Genomic DNA, 20282 nt, shown 5'->3' on the forward strand with positions numbered 1-20282 from the left:
AAGCATACACTGTCATAATCCTGATGCTCTACTGCACTTGGCTTCAGTAATCTCTTTGCAGAGCTCTGCCAGTGCTCTAGGGATGAACACATAGGTGCAGGTACCAAATTGAACAGGCTGGTTCTCTGCCAGCTCTGATTTTCACCCCTGCAGCACTGTAATCTGCCATCTCAGGGAACAACCTAGGGACCAGGCTGTCATTCCCACTTTGTTAATGTGCAATGGAAACAACACAGATTGTGAAATCCACCGTATCTTATCCTCTTTAAAGATACAATGCTTGTCAAAATGTTTTTGAACTATAAACCATATTGTTGTTAAGTCATTCCTGTTTGAGACCCCTACTGGGGATTAACACCTACAGGTTTATGGACAGGATAATTTCAGTTCCCTCTTTCATAAAAAAAATTTTTTCTAGACACTTTTGTCAGTGTTATTACATTACTGGCATATCCTTATGGCATGGAATGAACTGGAAATGGTCTCTCTACCAGCACAGTGGGATTCCACCTCCTCATATAGAAAGAGAACCTGCAGATAGAAAAATACACATTGTCATTGTCAGATGCTGCTACTCGTAAGTTTAATTTGAGGCTTGTATGTGACATGCATGGCATATGAAGATTGCTGGCAGGGTAATCGTCTATGTAAATATATGTGACATTTTTTATTCTGATAATGCTCATCTTTAATCAGAAACTGTATATACAAAATCCTGTTTACAAGTAGAATTTTGGATAGACCATGGTTTTGAAATGGAGAGAGTTGTTCAGACTAAAATATTGTTCTTTTGTGCTTTGTGTTTTTGAATGGTTTTCTCATTATTTTACGTCCAAATATTTGCTGGTTATGATTTTCAAAAGCATTTACACTATTTCAGCTTGATTTCAGGAAACTAATTTACCAGAAGAAGCTAAGATCAACTTTGTTTTTAATTTAAATTAATCTAATCAAAGGATTCACACATTTTTCTTGGAGAGACTTTCCATGAAAAAAGTCAGGGGTTTTATTTTCATGAAGTATTTTAAGGAAACATTTATGACTGATACTTGTGATTTCAGGAAGAGAGCTTTGAAGAGTGCTTTTTGGAGAAATTCTGATGGGGGATTCAAATATTTTGAGTCAAAAATCGCCATAACCTTTTTATACTGTCCCCAAAATGCAATGTTTGCCCAGAGAAGACAGCTTGCTCCTTATTCAGGAAGTGGTGGTATCACATTTTACCTAAATCTTCACTCAAGTAATCTCATCTCATCAAGTCTATTTGAACTGGTGGACTAAAACAACACCGGCTAAACTTTTGGCCACACCTCAGGCTCATTTTGGATTTTTTTTTGGTGCAGTAGTTCAGTGAAAAATTATAATTCTGGAATAACCATGCACAATTCCTCAAGAGATGTAGTTTCATTTTTCTATATTCTGAGCTCTGCCTGGCTGGCTCAGGATGTGTGTATGCTGTCACCCAGCCCCACTTGTCTGCCTTTTTTTGCTGATTGGCACTGTAGATAACAGCAGTGGTTTGTGTGGGGTTTCTTTTTTGCTGCTGTTCAAGGCTTCTGTCAAGAGACCCGAGAAAGAAATATCCATTGGATGCTTTTCTAATTTTGGAGAATTCACTAGAAGCTGAACTAGAATCTTCTGTCTTCTCATCTTTCTTCTGCAATTTGAATGCTACAGACCACATGCACATGAAAATAGTTTGTGACTATAAACAGTGAATGCAAATAGCCCTTGCAGTGTAAGTGGCTGGTTTTTGAAAAACAGAAAAATAGGTTTCCATTAGGGGAAAAAAAAAGTAAGAACTTTGGCAATTATTTAAAATTACAGTAAAAGCTGTAGGTCAAAATCAAAGTAAAGATTCTTTTTTAAGTATTGGAAATTTGGTAGTATGAATGCTCTTTATAACCTAATCATATTCATCACTAGTGTAGAGACTGCATAATATTTTCAACTTTAGGATAAATGAGGAAAGATACTGCTTCTATTTTTGCTGAAGAAATGCTTTAGGAAGACGCCAACAATCTAAATTTCAATGAAAAATTAGTTCTAAATGCAAGCAAAATAATCTTCATATTTCAGTGAGTTAGGTTTCCCAGAAAAAAAGTCTAATTTTTTTAAAATATATGAGTAGCAGTAGTTCTTATGAAATATAATCTTTTATGGCTTTTTTTTGCTAGATTTATGTTTGTGAAAGACACTATTAGTGAGAAAAAGATAAAAGATATTTGAAATCCATCTGATAATTCTAGATGCACATATGATCATATTTACATTTTCCACGTAATTTTCAGAATTTATAGGAAGCTGAGCCTGCCAAAGAGAACTACAGTCATTGTACATATATAAGCAAAGTGCAAATTGGTACTTTAGGTAATCTGCACCAAATTTATGGATTTCTACCAGAAGGGGGTGCTTTGGGCAAACTGGTGTTCAAGAGTCCTCAGAGAAAACATTGAAGCCTTTTATCACACCACGGCTCTCGATATTCCATGTACCCTTTCAAAAGTTTTAAATATATATGTATATACATATCAGCCTATTTTCAGTTATCAAAGTCTCCGCAGTCTTTGAGCAAGAGCATTAAATAAAGAAAATGAATTAGTTTTGGAACTAGCTAAGCCTTCAAAAAGAAGAACTCAGATGAATGAAGTAGCGTGGAAAGATTTATTTATTTCAGTTGTTCCTGGTACGACCAGTAGCTGAGAAATTTTTTCCAAGGGTTTCTGCATAATTTTCCCCTGCCTCTTTTTTTTTTTTTTTTTTATTTACCTTTTTGTTAATGAAGTAGCTTGTGTTTAGTTTTGTGAAGAACCCAATACCAATTCACAGTGGCCATTTTTAGTACTGTAATCAGAGTACTTATTTAGCAGGGAGAAAAAAAACCAACAAGAGCAGTGTTTTGAATGCAACAAAACCAGCCATAAAGCATAAGTTACCTCTAAACTACCACTGCATTTGTTTGCATCAGTGCTGAATATTAAGCAGTAGATGTGGAAGAACTGTCAAGAGATTCATTTCTGAATTTTGAATTATAAGAAGTATACTGCCAAAAAGATATAAGATATAAAAATGATCAGTCAGTCACTGCCAGCATGATAAGAATATTATGAACTCTGCCTAGGAAAGTCAAACATGAGCATAGGTATGATAGGAATTATTTAGATGCAATTGGGTTGCTCTTTATAATGTATTCTACTATAAATGTGCATTTTTATTTTCTTAATGAAATATAATCCCTTTTCCAATGTACTTTTAGATCAGTTTTGTTAATAGTGGGGCTTTAAATATGATGAACTGTAGCTAAAGAATGTTCGAAAAATGAAAATAAGTAATGTTTATCTTCAGGCTGTAATTAAGGTTCATGTAAAGTTAATATTAGGTTTTCTACATGAGACATATATCTCCACAAAGTCATATAGATTCAAAATGAATAATTAACAGCATGTATAAATTCACTCTTATCACAAATAGGCTAAAGTAAGAATAAGTGCCCCAATCAAGATGCATATGAATATTTTTTATTACACTTAGAAATGCAAATTGGAGTTGCAAGTATTTTCAGGCAGTAGTAGAACCAAATGCTGTTTGTCTCTTTAGGAGCCCATAAGGAAACAATCTTAGTCAAATTGTTAGCACCTGTGCTATTTACCTTAAGGTAATTGGTGTAGCTGAGTCTTTTTTGGAGGGAGATTTTTTTTGTGGGTTTTTTTATATTTTGGAGGAAATGGCAAAAGTGGCCAAAAGTTGGAAGTGTCCTGTTTGTGTAAGAAGCAGATAAGCAGATTTCAGAATAGACAGAAGAAACTGTCTAAGCTGTCTCAGAATGTGGATGGGTTTTGCTGCTCACACAGTTGGTAAGTCAACTCAAATCAAGCCTGAAAGCAGGGATGTATCTGCAAGCACCCTGTGGACAGGAAAGCAGTTGTTCATAAATGCCTCCACTTTGGTGTGGTTTCATGTAGTCACTTCAAGTTAGGACTTAAAGAAGGGAAATATCCTGATTTTAATTTCAACAAAACCAGGCTATATGTGATTGTAAATGCCTTTTGGTCTGCTTTGGGGCATCCCTTGTAAGTAAAAGATCTAACAAAGCTGAATCAAGGGTTTTTCTGACTAGGAATCCTCCCATGTACGCTTTATCACGATGCGGTAGATTAAAAAATTATTAGACATCTATCCATCTACATAAGTGCTATCAGTAGGTCTAAACCAAGAGCTTTTTTAGCTTACTAAATGCTATTTCTGGAATTTTTTTTTGCCTTTTTGGGAATTGAGGAAGGTGTGTGTCTGAACCCTGGAAGGTCAGGGTATTCCTAATCCAACCCCTCCCCCAGCATTGCAGAGAATGATGAACTAAGAGTCTAGAAGTAGGGGTGATCTCACTTTTCAGCAATTGTTTTGATTATCACTTATTCTTAAGCCGCAGTTCAGCATGCTGTCAAGAATGCAAAATAGTACTCTGCTTAGGTTTTACAGAACAAAGGAATATGTAAGTTCCCTCTGCTACCCAGAAAAGGGCTTTGGGACAGGTGAATAGTGTCACACATAGCCAGGGAGGCTTTGTCTTCGTGTTCACAAAGAGCTAGTCCTTTACAGCCTGCTCTTGGTCAAATCATTTCCTCGTGCCTATATTTAAACTCGCTCTCAAAACTGATTAAAAAGGAGAATCCCACTGAAAACCAGATATTGTTGGGCTGAGTCCTTGTGGGCAGGTGCGTTACAAAAATCAGCGAAAATTAGCAGCCCACCATTTAGGGTAAGGAAGAGGTCATAAATGATGCAAGGATGATAGATGATTTCTTATTTATATTCTAAATTCTAATCTTTTAGTGAATCAATAATGTCATCTGTACAAGCTAGGCCACCACTATGTTCACTTTGCGGCTGCTTTGCTGTATCAGTTTCCCTTTTTGCTTGCCTCTGTCGCTTTGCACTTTTCATGACCAGACCTGTAGTGGTGGCAATAAGAAATTAAAGAAAAGGAAATCAGTAATGGTAGAATGAATTCCCAGTGTATAATTTATTGGTATTTCTGTGGTGTGGAAGGAGTGCCTCATATTTTCAGTAAATTAAATAAATTTTTTGAAGGCAGGGTAATAGTGTTACTCTATTTTAACATAAAGTGATTTGCTGCAAGTTGTCTAGAAAGTCCTTGACAGATGATGGAAAAAGAGTTTTGAATTTCTGTCTTGTCCTTAAACCATGCTCTCATCTTTTCTGTGCATCTTCTGAATCCCTGACTGGGAAGGGTAGGAAGGGACAGGGGTCTTGTTTTCATATCCACCTTATATTTGTGTGTTCACTGGAATTGCCAAATATTTCTTCTGAGTGTTCTGCTGCTTATATTTAACTACAGGCTTTGGAGTGGTCACACAGCTTCATAATCTATAAATGGGGAATTAACTGTCAAGAACTGTAAATATTTTTCTAAGAGGGAAAAATAAATATGGATTTAGATGACAGATTTTAATAAGGACATGTTTTTGATTGTGAATAGCTCATTATAATTACATATATTCAGTGGGTTTTTTTTAAGTTATCTTTCTTGTTCATTCTGACTAAATGTGTTGGCATAAATATGGGCAGTTAGTGTTCTGTGTCATCATTTTTCATTTGTATAGCACTGTAACTGTTAATGGTCCTTTATAATGTACAGAACTATACCAAACAAGGACCATAACTCTGCTGTCAGGAGCTTATGAACTCGGAACCAAATATTTAGACTGCTTGATGTTATGTTTAGATAAGTCCCTCTTCTATGTTGCTTGTATACTGAATTATCTCACAAAATGCTCAGTAATCTAACCTTGCTGTAGCAGAGCATTTAAACCCTAGTTCTGAGCAGGTGAGTATCCCTAATGACATGCATGGAGCTAAATGTTAAGGGTCTGTGCATGTACATGTGTGTGCATGATTTTACTTGGTATAGGGCAAAACCATTCAGAACTGTCCCTGAATGAGATTTGGGTGCTCAGTCCCAGAGATGATTTGATTTTGATGTTGCATAGAGTTGGGGCATTGCAAAGAATTCTTGTGAGTGAAGGACAAACTCACGTTGACAGAATCTTAGTCTTGTCAAGAAGCTCGGTGTGGGTCCTGTCTCCTTTTTTCTCGTGATAAACTTCAGAGACAATGAACTTTTAAATCTGTGTCTCCCCAGCAGTTTCAGTGACTCTGGACAAGAGGGTGAGACCACCTGTTTCTGTACAAGTGACATTTGGTTATTTTATTTGGAGGTAGGTATTCCTGAACCTTGGGGTGTATGGGGGCTCCTTCTTTTTCCTTCCCTTACCACTGCTTTCTTTATGCGTTTCCCACAAAAATGCGATATGCTTTAAATTTATGGGCTGTTTAGGAATACTTGAGTGCAGGTAGCAGGGTGGGCCAGCTGCAGATTGAGCTCTAGGTGGTGAGAGCCTCAGGCAAGAGGCTGTGATACCCTTTGCATAACAAAGGGCCTGGGGACCTGTGGCACAGGCATGTGACGGACACTCAGAGACACGGCAGGAGCTGAGGACCCTGACTTTCCCTGCATTTAGACTGGGAGGGTATAAAAGCCCTGGGTTTCCTTTGTTCAGGGTCCCTCCTCAAAGGCACCCAGCTCAAGCTGTTATTTTGTTACTGCACCATGATTAAATTATTTGAAGGATCCAAACGTCTGGGATTCTGCTATGGGAAACCTGTGGTCAAGCCATTAAGGAAGCCTTGTCTGACCTGTGGGAGTGGTGTGTGCAGGGAGTCAAGCAGGGAACCCATCAGCTCAGTGGGGTCACCCGCTGTGAAGGGGCTTTTGTCCCAGCATAGGCAGTGTGAGTGTGACTGCCAGAGTGGCATGGTCCGACATGGAAGTTTCCTTACCAGGTCTCTAGCCCTGCTTTGCTGTTGTGGCAATATGGGAGAAGAAGGAAAGAAAAACGTTAAAGAAAGGAAAAAGGCAAGCTACAAAACTTGCAAGCTGATGCTTGGTCAAGCAGCCCAAATATCTTTGTTTCCGTCCCCCCCTCCCCACACTAGTCTGCTATTCTAGAAATCATCTGAATTCTTAGTATTTCAGTTTTTTTATCTTTGTCATGTTGTTACCTCCTGCAAACGTAATTTCTTCTAGGGAGGTTATGGTTGTGTGACTCTGAATTGGAGGATTTCAAAGTTCCTTTCGATTGACATCCTTCTGGGACTGGGTACCTGCATTCTAAGTGCATTTAGGACAGCAGCAATATTAAGTGTGGTAAAAGACTGCAGGTTTTCATAAGGTTCTTTAGACCTGGCTAACCTAAATGAATTCTGTACAATATGCAAAGTTTGCTCTATCGGATGTGCTGAACAGATCCATTAAGAAAGCACCACTAGTAACATCCCTCTATCATGGAAACAATTCCTCTTGCTTTTTCCATTCTTATAACCTCATATGCTGTTGTTGTGAAACTGATACTGCTTAATACATTTCTTCAAGCTGTTTATCTGCAGTACAGGAGAAGGACTATGAGGATGGTGAAGTGTCTGGAGGGGAAGGCTTATGAGGAGCAGCTGAGGTCACTTTTTTTTTTTCTTGGATTGATAATTGTTTATTCTTTTTTCCCTGGAGAGAAGTCCTTTTAATATAAAGCAAGTATTGCTTATTTACTAGCTCAACTTTTAAAAAATGAAGAATATTACCAATAATAAATTTAGTTGCCAAGCTGTAGGGCTTTAGTTGACAAGGTGGTGTTAGGGCATAGGTTAGACTTGATGATCTCAAAGGTCTTTTCCAACCTAGTTGATTCTATGATTTTGTGGCAGTCTTGTTACTTAAAATTTCTTAAGTTATTTAATAAAATAGTACAGCCCAATATCTCACTTCCCACACTGATATTAAATCATCAACTAAAGAAGTTAATCTGACCTTTTTTTTCTGTCAATATTTTTTTTAGTGTAAACCATGCCCCCAAAGTAATTATTCAATAAGGTGATACTGTAGTGATCAGTATGACACCTGTGAGGCCAAAAGCGTGAGTTCAGATTCATTTTCTACTTGCTGAAGAAGGTGTATTGTTGAAGAAGTTCTAAATCTTAGGAACTGGGTCACACTGCCTGGGATATTTTCCTCATCCAATTTTGTGACTCTTACTCTTGGAAATTTTTCCTAAATTAACAAACTTCAATTTCATCTGTTTTCACATTGATTTGTATGAAAACCATACAATATTTTCTCACCCCGTCCCACCTCTCTACCCTGAATAGCCAAACTGCCAAAGAACTTCTGCAACCTGAAATTTAAAACAACACTTTGTCTCTTCTCCTCTGAATTTTGGAGCCACCTCATCTATGTACTTTCTATATGCCTGACAGGTGGTTGGGTTTTTTCAAATCTCCTGTTGGCTTTGTCCAGCATTTGTGAAATGGAGATCATAATGCTGTCTTTTCCCCACACGTTTTCTTGTCAGCCCACTTATATAATCACTTCCAAGTAGGAACTGTCCTTCTTGAAGCCTAAGCAAAGTGGGCTGGCTCCCAGTTGTAGCCAGTTGATGTAAACTGAGGCATGCAGGTGTTACTGTGGATAATAAAAGTCCATTTCAAAGATTATTAGGTTTTTGTCCTAAATTTTCAGCCTTGCAGTTGCTGTGGCTTCAATATAAATACCAGGGGTCAGTAAGGGTTGAGCTCCCAGATTGAAAATGTGATGATTATTTGGTTTCTGCTTAAGGCTCAAAGCAAGCAGGATCCTTCCTGCTTCTCCATTTTTCTTTTAATACTGGGACTTTAATGTTGCCCTTAATATTGGATATGGGAAACAGCAGATATTTGACAGTGTGCAAGAAAACATAAATGTTTCATTTCACTTGCTTTTTTTTGACAGTTTCTCAGTATCCTGGGGAATGTAAATTGGCATCTTTTAGAGGAGCTGATTTGGACTCTCTCAAATCCATATTCTGACCCATTTATTGACAGTAAATTGTACCTTCTTCTGTTTGAAAAATGCATATACTTGATTTAGGAATTATGGCTACAGAGAGATTGCCACTAGCTGTAGTTTTTGACTACCTATCAGTTGATTTTAGAAAACTGGTATCACTGAGTTCTGGCATGATGCACTTGGAATCCTAAACTGGGGGTGGTTGGTGATGTATTAAATAAAACTTTTATTTTCTTAGAAGTAGCATGTTGTGCAGAGACACATTGCCAGGAACTGGGGCTTGCAAAGACTGCTGTTAACCTGACTCCAGTGACTGTCCACGTGTAGTAGGAGGTAGGGCAGTACCTACATCCAGGGGGACTCAAGCTTGAGTGTAGATTAGTCTTAAAAATGCAAGTTGCAAATAATAAGGAGAAAAATATCAAAACAATTATCAAGATTTTAGTTCTTAGCCGAGATGAGCAAGGTATTTCAATAATGACTGTTGTGAATGTGATTTATCTACAATGTGTGAACCACTTGCCAACTCCTAATGCTACACAACTGTAAGCAAGAGCAGCTTTCAGCATGAGATCATCATTAATTTGATATGAAAGATCTTATTTCCCCAATGACATGGCAAAAATTATTCAAAACTTAGATTCTCTGAAAAATGTTGTTGTGCTGGTGTATGTATATTATTACTTATTTAGGAGGGGATTGTTTGAGACATTAATACATTGAGTCTATATGTTGACATGCTGAGCTTTAAAAGAACAATGGAGGACACTTGTTTGTTGTTTTTTTTCTTTTGGTGCCTTTCTGTTCTGCAAAGTCATAAAATCTTAAAATAACGCAGAGTTTAGAGTTGTCCAAAAGTGACAATTTAACAGCTTCAGGAGGACAAAATGCTATGGTAGCATTTAATCTTTCACCTTTTTCTTCCCCCTCCAGTGTAAAGGAGCTGCATCCTGTCCTCTCCCCACCCCTGCCATGACCTTCTGCTTCAGTTCCTTGGCCTGTGAGCCACACTGACTCAGTTTCATACAACCAGCAAGCCATTTGTATCACCTCCAATTTAAACTCCTTAAGTACCTTTTTTTCATTGTTGAATAGTCTGAGGCATCTACATCTCAGATTAAACTTCTCTTTTGGACAAGCCCTATGGAAGTGGTCTAGGAAAGAAACAGTGCAAGGCAGCCAGCTGCATCAGTGGTTAATGCAGGTCTGCAAACATGCTTTTAGTTTGTCTGAGCAAGCTGCTGTTTGCTGGCTGTCAAAGCAGATAAATCTGAATTCTTTTAGCTACAGCTTTCCAAGAAAAGCACAATTCTTCACCAGGAGAAAGTGAATGGTGATGCCTTAAAAAAGTTTCTATCTCTTCTTAAATGTCTAACACATTGGGAATCAGGATTAGGTTTAAAATTTGGATCATCCCAAATTCTTAAAATGAGTAACAGCTTTGAACATTGAGCTGTAGGAGGATGCTGTCAGCTAGGCATTAATAGATTCAGGAAGTGCCAGCTGTCCTATTAGGCTACTTCCTCAGTTAGACTGAGGTTGACTGGGATCCTGGTTTCCCTTTACATAGTGTAAAGGTCAGTCTTTCTTGTTGGTGTACAAGTCACTGAATTGTAAGGAGGCAGACTAAGTGTTTAAATAGTTTTATTTTTCTTAATACTAATCTACTTCCACTATCTGAAACACTGGGGTAACTGCAAATAAAATGTGAGCCGGCCTGAAAAAGAATAGAAGAAAATTTATAATAAATCCCAAAGACCCTGTTCACAAAGGTGATCTAGAAGGAATTAATAGCTGAACCAAAATAAGAATAACTACCTGAGTCTCTAGTAACTACCTGAGGCTATTTAATTGGTTTAAAACTGTGAGACTTAAGAATATAAGCAGACTAAACATCTGAAACCTACTCAAAAAGCTGTTACCACTTTTTTTTTCATTGAAATGTAGGCAAATCCTCTTGAGAAGTGAGCTACATGCAAAAAAGACAAGAAACTTCAGAAATGGGAAAATAGTTGTTAAACAGCAGTCTCTACAGGTACTATTTAAGGGGAAGCAGATCCCAACAGCATCCTCCTCAAAGGGAAGGGAAAACCGGTCCTGAGAAATTTATATCACTGAGCATATGAAAACTCTGTTGGATAGCTTCTGGCACTGAGGTTTGGCCAGGCCACTTTTTTCTTCCTATATCTGGGTATGTCTTCTGGGAGGCCTTGGAGCATGCACATTTAGCTTGCTGTTTCATCATAGCACTTGGACAAAGTCATGGCTGGACTCACAATGAGAATAGCAAAGACAATCTGACTATTGTCAACAGGAGAAGGAACCCAAGCAATAATGAAGGGATAAAAATTTCTGGAGTCTTCTGCCTAGAACTAATGTAATTTTTTTTTTTTTTTTTTTTTTTTTTAGTATCATGCTAGATTTGGCTTTTGGTGACAAAATTTTCCTAACATCATGTTCTACCAAACACAGTTGTATTTATTCTGTGAAAGACATCAGAAAGACTGTGTTCTTCCACCTGACAAGAGTTTGCAGTGTCATTCCCCAAATGTATCTCAGTGCTCAGCAAAAGTAAATTGGAGGGATTGAATATTTTACAGAAGTACAAAGTTCTACTGAAATCTGTTGCTTCATTGTTGTCCAGAGAAAGATGGTTTTGGGTTTCTCTTGATGAAAAATACTTTGTAAATTTCAAAACTCTTCAGATAAGATGGACATGCTTCATGATCATCTGTGTCTTAGCAGGAAGCATGGATTGCTTGATTGGTTCAGGAATCATAAATCACATGAGCTTTTACTTAGTTTTAATATAATACTGTGTCTTGATCTGAAATGCGAACTATAGAAGAGTCGAGCAAGATGAAAAGTAAGCCTCAGATTGGTTTGATGAACTAATTCCTAGAGATCTATGAGTATTTTATACAGTAATATTCAACTTGCAGAGCAGGTATTTTTGTCTCCCTGCATGATGGCACACACACCTGTTGTAGTTCTGCTGCATGGCAGAAGGGGAAGGCTCAAAGAACAAATAGTGGTGGACCTCCAACACCTTTTTCTCTAAGAATAGGTCTGTGCTGAAAGCTGAGGGTGTGGGATGAGCTGACAGCCACAGGCGGTTTATGTCCAATCTGAAAGATTGGTGTCTGATAGTGATTTCAAAACTGTCTCCTTGCCATTTTCTCCAGTGATCCAGCTCACAGGCTGCTGCATGGGGGCACTGCAGTAGCTGGCAGAGAGTACTTTCAGCACTCTCTGCAACACCTTAAGCAGTCTTCTGTTCACAGCTTGGTGTGAGTCTGTTAGTGAGAGTTTTAATGGGCTAGTTACTGGGCAGCAAGGTTCTCTTATGTAATCCACTAAGCAGGTATGAAGTTTTTATTAAAAATGCTGCAAGGTCCTTTCAAAATAAAGCCAAGTGAATTGCCAGAAAAACTGTTTCCTGTGGATCTGTGAAGGCATTCATTTGGTCCAGAGCAACTTATACTCATTTCCCTTCCTTTTTTTAAGATGCATTGAATGGTCAGATGCATTATGTAAATTAATAAATTATCCATCCTGTCTGGCTATAAAACTATTCTAGTGGAGCCCTCAGAAAAATTGAAGCACATCAATACTGCATGTTTTAGGCCTCCTATGTAGAAATAGCACATGATGGTTATGTATCAATGGCCCTCCAGTACTAGTTACGCAGTGATTTTTAGCAAGAGAGCTCTAATGGTTCAAGAGATGCAGTCATCTAAAAATAAATCAGCCTTTCCCAAAGTGCCCACAGTAGCACATCATAATCAAAGTTGATTACATTTGCACCCTGCATCAAATGGATGTATCAGAGTGCACCAAATCACAGAGACCTAACGGTTCACACCTGGCAGATAGCTATTTGACATTTCACACTATTAATGTAAGTGTTCCTGAGGCATGAGATTCATAATACCAGGCTCCACTGCAGTGTATTAAAGAGCTATCGCAGATAAGGCACATCAGCCTGGCCATTGACTCCTTTTATTCTAAGAGAATCTTACTTCTGTCATAGATCATAATAAAGACTTTATTCTGTCTGTAGAGTGTTTGCCTCCCTATAAAGACAGCAGGAGACAGACCTTTTATCTTTGCTCTTTCTTGTACCATCCTGACCAGAATGACCTCCTATCCAGTTGGCCCAAGTCTGTAGATTGACAGCTTAAACACCATTCTTTCTCTCTAGGCATGTGCATAGATTGTGGTCAAAACTTTGCAGTTGGGTTTTCCCCTCTTCCTCTTTTTAGATAGAGTGTCCGTGTGTAAATGTGTATTAATTTTCCTGCATGTAAGAGATGAGATCTGGTCTTTTAATTTTTTTCTGTACCTGTAATTCTGCCAATAGATCTGTTGTCTTCTATTGTGTTTCTTATGCATGTTGCAAAAAACAGGTGGTAAACTGGCTTAGCCCACACCCTCAGTCTTATTTAAAACCACTTGTTGTCGCCAATCCTTTTTCTCCATGATGCTTTTTTTCCCTCATAATAGTTCATGTTCTTTATGATTTTAACCTTTCCACTGATTTTTTAAAGTTTAACCATCAATCATTTGGCCATAGCAAGCTGATTAGGAGAAAGATGAGAAATCTTCTAATTATGTGGGATGCATAGCCATTATAGCTTTGAAAAAGTCTTTGAAAGTTATTAAAATAAAAAAACACCTAATTGAAGCTCAGTCAACACTCCTTCAGTTGCCTAAAATGGACTTATTTTTAATCTGAAGGCATTTACAATATTAGGGGCTTTAGTGGTAGGCGTTCTCGCTACCCTGCTGTCCCTCATGTACCCTGATATCCGGTATCTTGAGATGTTTTGCAGGATGCTTTGGAGGCCACCTTTTACATCTTTTCTAGTCTCCTGCAGATTATTGCCTAGTTTTTCTGTATTATGAATATTCATAATATCTGTTTCGAATGAGTAGGACTACTTTGCCATGACAGTATTATTCCAAGGCTTTTGTGCTGCTAATCTATGCTCAGATTAATCAGGAACATGGTCCAAACAGGTGTAAAAATCTTTGTCACATTTACTATTGGCTAGTAAATACTGCAACAAAAATCATAGATATGTTTAACTTTTACCATGAAGAACTTACCTTGATCTTTCCAGAGATATTGCCATTGATGTAAAAGAGAATTTTTTATGAAAAAGGGGATGAGTTTGGGCCTTAGATGACAGAGTTATGTGTGCAATCTAGGAGCTCAAGTTCAACTGACTCACAGGTAGTGGATAGGTAATTTGGGGATGGTGCGCACATTCCTTGCAAAGGATTAGTCTCTTCATTAGAATTCAGCACAGTGATTTCCTGGCCCATATTTGATTGACAAAGCACATACAAAGACCTTCTAAAGCTTTTGTAGGAAATAAACAATGTTTTGAGGCCAAATTCCTTGTCAGTAGTCTTGAATTTTAGCAAGCAAGCAATTTATCATGTTCAGCCCACACAGGTGACAAATCAGTCTTACAGATACGATTGTACAAAAGCATCAGGAAGTTGTAAAACTGTCGGTTCATTTTTTTCTTAACTCCTTCAAGGAAAGGACACCAGCTAGATTTCTGGTATGGGGTTGCTTTTTATTTTTTGAAGCATCAGCCTGCCCAGGAATTTTACATATTCATGTTTCATGAGTATTGCCAAACTCCTGCTGTTTACCTCCAGAGTCTGGTCAGAACAACAGGACTTCACTGCCATGGTGAATAACTAAAAACATAATAATGGAAATATGTGAAAACCAAAATTAAAGATAACAAGACACATAAGGAGATAGAAGCCCCATTTACTTCAGGCAGCACTGCTGAGTGGATATTTTCTTTTCTGCATTTCTGCTTTTCCGTTACTGATGATGTGGGAACCAATATATTATTATGGGACAATTTTGTTTTGTTTCCACTTCCTTGCAAGTAGGGAATGGCTATACCACAGGAAGAAAGAGATAACTATTCCTAATTTGAATTTGCGCTCTCAACACTGAGTTTTTCAGATTTACTTTATGCCTAATCTCTGAGGGGAAGAATCAAAATGGATTGTCTTGAAGAAAAGAGAGTGGAGTACTATTGTTCTCTGGATCTCATAGTTTGAAAAGCTGGCATATTACAGGAGAGAAAAAGCAGGCATGTAAAAGTTTTGTTTGTTGTTTTGGCTTGGTTTGTTTTTGTTTTTTTTTTTTTTTTTTTGTTTGGTTGGGGGTTTTTTTGTTTTTTTGGTTTTTTAATTATTGTTCAAATCTAGGAATATGGAGGAAATAAATTTTATTAAATACTCTGCATGAGGAGGGTAGGGTGGTTGTAGAGACCTTGGGAAAAGCATGGTGCGCAGAGCAGAGCTTGTGTCTTAGGGACACTGTTAGGGACCCTAACACTTAAGTCTTAGGGACAGCTGTTACTGCAGGTTGTATAAAAATATTGACATTCCTCCTCACCCCGCCCCCAAACCAATATTGGAATTAGTTATTAACAGAAAATAGGTATACCTTTAAGTGGATACGTAATTTTTGATTCAAACTTTATCCAAATAATGACTAGAGAGTGTTCCACAGTGAAAAGACTAACCCTTATAGTAAATTCTTCTATAGAATATGTTAGATTCTCTAGTAAAAAGATATATCCTCAATATAAAGAAACCTCATATCATGTATGACAAAAGCTCTTTCAAACACCACCTGGGGCACTGGTAAAAAAGTCCTATTGATACAAGTAGCTTGGATTTTAGAGGAATTTAAAATCTTCAGGCTCTCCAAGCAGGTGATAGAGTCGCTTTCCCTGGAATTGTTCAAAAACCAAGTAGACATAGCACTCCACAATATGGTTTAGTGGCAGTGGTGATATTGGTCCGAGTTGATTTGTTGATCTTAGAGGTCATTTCCAGCCCTAATGATTCTATGATTCTGTGTTCAAAGCTCTAAGTTGTGATAGACATAGATACACAATCTGTTGGTATTTTTATTTCTGCTAGTATTTGAAGGTTAAAGAAAGTCACACTTGAAATGAAACTACATACACTGGCACAGAAAAGGTTTGCCAAAACCAACAGTTGTTGGGTAGGATTAGTAGGATTGATGATTAACAGAAACAAATATTTCTCAACTGGAAAATGTTCTCTCTATAACAGTGAGATTTTCTTAAAGGAAAAAGTGATTCTTAGTAGCTACCATTTATTTCCAAACAGAAATAAAAAAAATAAAGTATTTAGTTAGTCTATCCAAATTCTGATGGAAATAATTAGTTGTTAAATGAAAAACACCTCAGAAGATCATTTAAGGGAATGTATGAAATAATTAAGGTTTGGTTTGTTTTGCTTTCCTTGGGAAAAAGCTGCTGCTATAAGTATTGATTGAAAGAATGATTACTTGGAAAGAAAACAGGTTTGGTTTGTTTTGAAAGGAAACAATGTTAATCTCCTTAATCTACAAGGAATGAAGTAATAAACTCCTAAATAAGCAGGAAACGGTTGGAAAGTCGCTCTTAATTATTATTCTCAAAGAGTTTCTAATTCTAACTACTCTTTGTAGTTCTAAAATAATGTGCGTTGCTTTTTGTCCTTTACTTCAACTATCTGTAGTTTAATCTCTCAAAGTGTAATGCTTCTGGATTCTTTAAGCAGTCCTTGATTAAAACAATTCTTAGTAGTCTTTTAATTCTCAAAGTGTAGGTAGCTGAGATGACAGAAATCTGATTTCAAAGAAATTCTAATTGATCAGTGTGGTTTTGAAAAGGCAGATGGGATTCATAGTCATTTTAGTTTAGGCTAATTGAGTTGTAAATGTTGTGTGGTATTATCTGCAACATATGCAGAGCTTTCTGTGACCAATGCTGTTCCTTCAGCAATTATGTTCTCTAGAATCCAGTGCCTCTTAAGCTTTTTCTCTTTTCACTAGACAGTGATAACCATGGAACATATTGCTCATTTTAGGATGTCTTTAAAGAATGACAGTAACATGTTGGAGTTACAACCTGAAAGCACCATAAATGTATTTAGAGAAGCGTATACTCATCCAGACATATTACAACACCTTGTTGTAAGTTGAATTCAAATGGAAATTCCTCATGCCAAGAGTCCTTGGCATGTGGCAGGCTCACAATGGTATCACATAGACGAGAAAGCATTTGGCCACAAGAAAAATTGTGTTTAAAGACTATTTCATTCAGCTGCACTTTAAGAGATGTTGGGATAATCTACTTTATTATTTGGAGATGTTCCACTACAGATTTTCACAGAACCACTGCATTTTGATAAAACCTTTCTTAAGGAACATATCCTGGCACAATAATGGTGTGTATGTAGAATAGAGCAGAACGAGCTCCCCTGAAACAATTGCACGGCTTCAAAGAGAGTGCAAGCTTGAGCAAAGGTCTTCATTTAGACTACGATACAACTGTCATGGATCTGTTCTTTCAGAAACCTTTCCTCTGAAATGAAGCAAAATACTATCCCTATGTGAAAATATTTAGAAACTAAAGAGGTCTCTGTTGTACATCAAGGTTAATATATTTTTATTTATATTGATATTGAGTTAAATGGCTACTTCATGTTTGTAGTCTGTTCCTTCTCTCAAGTTTCTGAGACAAACAGATGCTTGCTGGTTAAGATGTCAGTAAATTATTTAGACACAATTGCAGAGAGTATTGTAGACCTGTAATGAAAAGTCAGACTCTCTTGAAAAATCCAACAATTTCAGTAATGTAACTGAATATCAGATCATTTGCCTGCATACAGCAAATAGGGGAAGAGCTGAGGGAACTGTACTTGATCTTAAATGCTAATGCTTTTTGTTTGGTTTTGGGGGTGGTTTTGGGTTTTTTCCCTTTAATTCAAACAAGATAAAATATATTTTTTCTGTTCTAATAGTTGAACTTGGAACTTAAGAAATAAAATATGTAACTGTTCATTTAAAACCAAACTTTTGATACAATTTAAGTAATAACTCAGAAGTTCTTAAGTCTAGCTGGACTTAAGCTGAAAGCTTAAAAAATTAGATATGCCACTGGAATTTTTTAAAATATTCTTTATTAAATTGTACTCAAGGCTTCAAAGTTTATTTGCCTCATAGCTGATTTGTTTCCAGAGGTTAGACCTGTGCTGTAAGTTTTACATTAATGTTGTTTCATGCCTGCACTGCTGATTTATTTTTACACTGCATTGTTCTTTGAAACTTAGTAAAGAGTGAGTAAACAGAGCTCAAACCTACACTGTCTTCTGCCTTTTTTCCCATTCCTTCTCCCCTTTTGCTGCCCAGGCTTCTGTGCAAGGGTCTTCTAGTCTAATCAGATGCAAAGGACTGATAGCTCTTGCTCTATTACTTTTTACTTTTTGGTGTCTAGTGTTTCTTTTATCTAAAAAGAACTGTAACTAAACTTATAATAGTATAAAAATCAAGCCTATTAGTCATCTCATAAGAGAGATTAAAAATTGTCAGCTAGCTTCCCTAGAAGTGAGAGCTTAATGTAGGACTTGGCCAGTTCATATAACTTACCTCATGCATCAAGAAAACTGTGTTAAGGTCTCTTCATGGTATTAAAGCCAGAAAAGCTACCCAGGCGTCTTACTGTCCTTCAGTTGTTTGGGCTAGCAGTAGCCACAACTCAATTACCAGGGAAAGCATCACAGCTGTGGACATTCTAATTGATGGGAGGCAAAGGGGGTTGGTAAATTCCTTCACTCAGTCTTTGTTACCTATATAAGTGATGAAGCCCTTTACATTTTGAAAGTGAAACGTGTATTTGTGCATTTGGAAACTTCTGCCTTTCTCTTCTTCTTTCCCCCCTCCCTATTCCATAAATGAAATGAGTTTGGTCTTCAAATTAGCAGTCCACAATATTTTAATGAAGAAACTCATTCTCCTTTGTATTTTTTTTTTATTGTTTCAGAAAGTTTGTAGACTACAGTTCATTCTTTGTGGTGCCTGTAGTTACAGTGTGTTTTTGAAGATTTTATTTCTCTAAAATAGAAATATATAAAAGACCAAGACACAATTTTAGGGTCTAGAATCTAGGTCTACTAGGACTGTGCCTCAGTCCAGATCTTTTCTTTCCTAAGATAAATTATTGCATCTTCAAATGAGGTTTTTATGATGGCACAGCAAATAAACGTGAAAAGAGAGCAACAAACCAACATCAGAATCTGATCACACTTTTATCATCCATTCCATACAACAAAAGGCTGTCTTTCAAATTAAAATTACATTCCTTATCAGCTAATTTGGCTGTGGCAATATTCCACTGTTTTTAAGATGTTATAACCAGTATAAGTCTTCATTTCTGATCATGACAGCTAATAGCTGGCAGGGAATTGTGCATGTTTCTTAATGGAAATGCAATTAACACTCGAGGGCAAGGTTTATTTAAAAAGTTAAAGAAAATAATGAGTAATGAATGGCAGCAGTGTAGCACACATTTCATGTTTTCTCCTTCTAAAGAAGGAAGGAATTTCATTTTCTGGCACTTATTTGGAACAGAAAAGCTCTTCAATGAATCTTGAAAGAGAATATATAAAAGATCACTGCATTCAAGAAATAAGCAACTAGATAAGAAATGTAGCTTAATATGAATTAACTGCAAGTGGTGGAAGGCTCGCTGACAGCACCTCGACTTGATATAACCAATAGTAACATAGTTTTATAGATTTGGCAGTTGTCATTAAGATTGGACACTGAAAGGCTGGCTTCTGAGAATGGCTTCTGCAGTCAACAGTCCACAAATACACACATTGCTGAAGTCCAAGACAGTACATAGAATAAATATTGTTGCATGAAGCACTGTATGACAACCAAGAAATTAGAAGAGCATAAACATGTACTTAACTATATTCAAGAATAAATGGTAGAAATGTCTTAACTTAGGAGGCTTACTTACTATTTTTTTTTACAAGCTGCATTACAAAAGATTTTATTTCCTCTAAAATGAAGACAAATATTTGAAGAACACATTGACAGTTTCAGATATTGAGGAAGAGAGTGTGTAGGTAAAAGGAAAAGAAAATGTAAGGGCCTGCTGAAGTTAGATAAAAATGAAATAAAAGGTTCCGTGATCAGAATAAAAGGTACATGCCATAGTATATCTTTTATTTTCTTCTTCTCTTTGGCATCCATCTTTAACTACTAATCTGCAGTGGGTGTTCATAGACCAATTTCCCCAATCACTAGCCTATTTGAAATACTTTTCCCCCTACCCATGTTTCAAGGTCTTGGGGGGTTTTCTTTGTGTTTGTCTTCTCTTTTCTGGGAGTACTCCCCTGCTTCAGAACTTGCTCTTGTTTGCTTTATCATCTTGTCACACTGGACTTCTTTCAGATCACCTTATACCTAAAAATGAACAAAAGCATTCTCAGTACAAAAGCATTCTCATCACCTGCTTTCCTCCTTTGGAGTAAGTTGCTC

The 20282-nt window shown here is 37.0% G+C and overlaps 1 protein-coding gene across 1 annotated transcript in view; it reads left to right on the forward strand.

Moving 5' to 3' along the window:
- The window catches only part of CNTNAP2 (contactin associated protein 2), a 1037874-nt gene that overhangs the window by 42465 nt on the left and 975127 nt on the right, over positions 1 to 20282 (forward strand). The gene's annotated exons all lie outside the window — the stretch shown is intronic.

The sequence above is a fragment of the Corvus moneduloides genome, chromosome 1 (assembly GCF_009650955.1).
Source record: "Corvus moneduloides isolate bCorMon1 chromosome 1, bCorMon1.pri, whole genome shotgun sequence".
NCBI lineage: Eukaryota > Metazoa > Chordata > Aves > Passeriformes > Corvidae > Corvus > Corvus moneduloides.